The sequence below is a fragment of the Astatotilapia calliptera genome, chromosome 5 (assembly GCF_964374335.1).
Source record: "Astatotilapia calliptera chromosome 5, fAstCal68.1, whole genome shotgun sequence".
NCBI lineage: Eukaryota > Metazoa > Chordata > Actinopteri > Cichliformes > Cichlidae > Astatotilapia > Astatotilapia calliptera.
Window position 1 is genome coordinate 35827418 of NC_137426.1, and position 4084 is coordinate 35831501.

The 4084-nt window shown below is 39.8% G+C and overlaps 1 long non-coding RNA gene across 1 annotated transcript; it reads left to right on the forward strand.

The window, feature by feature from the left end:
- The first annotated feature begins 464 nt into the window (after positions 1-464).
- LOC145428984 (uncharacterized) lies at positions 465-2743 on the forward strand. The gene is made up of 2 exons (XR_013909346.1): positions 465-1355; positions 2474-2743. It is a non-coding gene; the product is annotated as an uncharacterized LOC145428984 (long non-coding RNA).
- Positions 2744-4084: the final 1341 nt, after the last annotated feature.

Genomic DNA, 4084 nt, shown 5'->3' on the forward strand with positions numbered 1-4084 from the left:
TTCCGGCTCTTTTTAGAGATCCGGCTCTTTCGGTTCGGCTCACTAAAAAGAGCCGGCTCTTTCGGCTCCGAACCGGCTCTTCAGGTTGTTTTGTTGCTTTAATTAATTTATTATTAACAATAATATAAAATTATGCACAAAAGGAATTACTAACGTAAAAACAAGTGGTTTTATTTATATATGTTTATATATAAATATATGCGGTGGCCCCTAGAGACAAAACACGTACAAACTCCAAAACACATTTCTAGCATGAACTGAACTTCCAAAGCAGAGCTACTAGATCACTTAAATTACACAATTGAAAGCATGTGTGTATTGTTTGTGTATTTATACACAGGCACTCATATATATATTCAAATAATTTTAAAAAAAGTTCATTTACCTGTTATTACCACACACCAAATCCGGTCATTGGTACTTGCTGGCTTGTGTAGCCACAAGATAACAAAGGCTCAACACTGCGCCCAGCATCCTGGAGCACTTCTGTTGTTCTTTTGTACGTGTTTTGAGTTTTTATGTGCTTCTGAGTTTTTATATGCTTGAGTTTTTACGTGCTTCGGAGTTTGTACGTGTTTTTACGTGTTTTGGAGTTTTTACGTGTTTTGGAGTTTGTACGTGTTTTTACGTGTTTTGGAGTTTGTACATGCTTCAGAGTTCGTACGTGATTTGAAGTTTGTATGTGCTTTGTCTCTAGGGGCCACCGTAAATATACTTTTATTTATTCACTCCACATAAAATGTAATAAATAAATCATCTAATACAAAAATCAACTATTCACATTTCAAGTTTTAACTATTTACATTTTCAGCTTTTTCCTTTCACAAATTTAAAGTGAAAAGAACACAAAACACTGCAAACCACAACACAATTAAATATAAATTATAATATGAAAACTAAAAGAACATGCATATTCTCTGTCATATGGACCTGCATGAATAAACTTTCTCAATCCTTTATCATCTGCAACCGAAAATAGTTGTGGATGATTACTATACCTTTCTAATGTTGTTGTCCCTGCCTCTCTTTCTCTCTCTCTGGCTCTGTTCCTGTGCTACTGAGTGTAACTACCGCCCCTCCCCCTCTGCCCAGCGTAAAGCACAAGGCTCGCGTGCAGAGTGAAACGGAAAAAAAGTGCGAGAGAGAGGCTGAGAGAAAGAAAAAAAAACAAACCCACGTGACGGCTCGCGATAAGGAGCCGGCTCGCGTCGTTCACGTCAAAGAGCCGGCTCTAAGAGCCATTTCGTTCGCGAACGACCCATCACTACTGCGCTGCGAGGACCTGCAAGGAGGAGAGGAGGATGGCAGCAAAAAGGAAGAACCTGGATATAAGAAAGTGTTTTTCAAAGAAACCTGTAAGTCACTTAAAGCCAAGTTAACTCATAAAATGTGTCCGTCACAATAACGTTACAGGCTATGCTAGGCTTTGGCCCACATCAGTCTAAAACTGTATGTAACCACGAATAACGTTTTTTGGAAACTAACTGCACAACATGCAGCACTATTAGTTATCTCAGTCTCAGAGCAGCATTTCTATTTTTGATTGAAGGTGTCAGAGAAAACAGCAGCCTCGAGCAAGCCAGGATATTAGTTTACAGAGGCTGTTAGAATTATATGTCTAACGTTAAAATGTTGGAGACACAATAATTTCATCCTAATGGTAATGATAATTTCATAGGGTTAATTTTTGAGACAAAATATCACAAAGTAGTCATGATTTTGCAAATATTCCACCTCATAGTGCAGTTTGCACAAATTGTTTTTAAAATGCACTCACACTACAAACATTACTGATGAGTCTAGATCTGCACAAACTGACAGAAACACTGAAGCAGCTCCACATTTTAGTCTTATTGTCATGTATGTCCTATTTGTCAGGTGACAGGCGAACCAACACAAAGCTGAGAGATCAATGGTGATACAAGATCACAGGTGAAATTGATAATTTTGTGGTACTCTTAGACGAGTAGTTTTATGGACAAAACCCACCAGGCCATTCAGTGTTCCCTTAGTGCTAATGTATAACGATGTTGGTGTACTATAACTGAACTAATGTTGTGAAGTCCTTAAAGTCATATTCTTTTATTGTCTTAACTGTATTTGAAGCTATTTTTATTTTTGTATGATACTTGATTTATATGGAATATGGCTGTAACATGGTAGACTAATGTGCCTGTGTTAATTCAGCTCCATATTATTGTGTGAAGTTGCACTGGGTTGGGAGTGGTTTTGTGTGTGTGTGTGTGTGTGTGTGTGTGTCACATTTTTGGTGAGCCAATGGCTGGAATGGGGTTGGACTAATTAGAGGCAGGTGTACTTGATTGCACTGATACACTGGTCTACTTATAGCCCATACTACAAACACTGCTGTGTCGTTTTGTCTCTGTGCAGGTATGTAATGTGATGAAATCAGATGTTTTGGTTTTGTGCTATGAATTCTATAGTGAAAGTGTCGTTTTGTCTCTCTGTGCAGGCCAGGGCCTATTATATGCCACAGCCTAAGGGTAGCAGAGTTGCAGAGGCTGGAGTGACCACTGGCTATTTGCTTGCAGGGTGGTGGGTCTCCAAGGACAACTTCTAACCCTGTTAAAGGCAACACGTGGAGTGCAACTGGCCGTGTGGCATAGCTGGCTCTGGCCTTGGGACTGTGTGTTTTTATACGATTCATAAATGGGACACTGGACTGTTTTATCTTTTATCTCTTGATATTTTTTTTGTCAATAAATTATCTTTTAGAATTTTATTGACTGTCATCTTTTTGCTCACGACTGAGACGGTTGGTCAGACCTAGAGTCTTTCTTTTGGTGTGTTACAACTGGCGTTGTCGACAGGGTCTGGCTACCATAATCTGTAGTGGGCAAAAGCAAGATGACTGATCAGAGTGAATCACAGTCTGGCCCAAATAGAGAAGCACCAGTTTCTAGTGCAGGGTTTAGGCCCTTTGGTATGATCCCTATGTTTAATATGGTCACAACTAAATTTAGAGGGAAGGATTCAGATATTAGTCTAGGTGAATGGAAAAGTAATTTGCAGACAACATTTGCTTTGCAAGGAGTTCCTGTAGATTTTAGAGCAGAATTAACACTCTGTTACTTAGAAGGCAAGGCTAAAAGAGAGATTTTAATTCTAGCACCAGAGAAGTGTAATTGACCTGAGCTAATTTTTAATGAGTTAGATAAGTTGTATGGGGATAAAACAACTGCTTCGGTCCTGCGCTCTCAGTTCTTCAACGCTCGCCAAGAAACACATGAAGACATCAGTTCATTTGCACTGAGATTACAAGAACATTTTCTCAGGTTAAAGAGGAAGGACCCTAGAGGTATGAATGACGAAGATATTCTTCTCAGAGATCATCTGGTTGAAGGCTTGAGAGACACTGCCCTTAGAGGTGAATTCAGAACAAAAATTCTAATGAATGATCAGTTGACATTTGCAGAAATTAAAGCAGAACTAATCCTGAGGGAACACGTTTATGGTGAAATGGTTGATCCAGTCCAGTGTTTTGCTGCCAAAGGTGAAAGATACAAGACCTGTAATGCTAAGGATATGGAACAGATCAAATCAGAGTTGTGGGAGGACATGAACAAGCAAATGACTACACAATTCAATGATTTATCACAGACTTTGATCAAAGAAATCCGATCAGAACTTCATCAAGCTACACAAGGGACTTTGGACTGGAAACAGACTGACCAGTCCAGATCAAGAAAGAAAGGAGGGAGCAGACCCAGAGTCTACTCAAACAGCTATGATGAACAAGGTAGCCCCATCTGTAACACTTGTTCCCAGCCAGGCCACATAGCTCGGTTCTGTAAAAGCACGCCTAGATCTGGATCGTTAAACTAGACGACACCACTGTGGCGGCCCAGACAGTGGGTTGTGTCGATGCCAATGGGCCTCAAACTGATGTGAAAAAACTGATTGGAAAAGTTCCTAAAGTCAGCTTGTGTCTTGATGATGTCCCAATACAGTGTATTCTGGATACTGGATCAAATGTGTCACTGATAAAGAACAGCTACTTCTCTAAACACTTCGGCAGTAATGGTATGAAATTGAAGGATGCAAGCAGCTGGCTGGTGCTCGA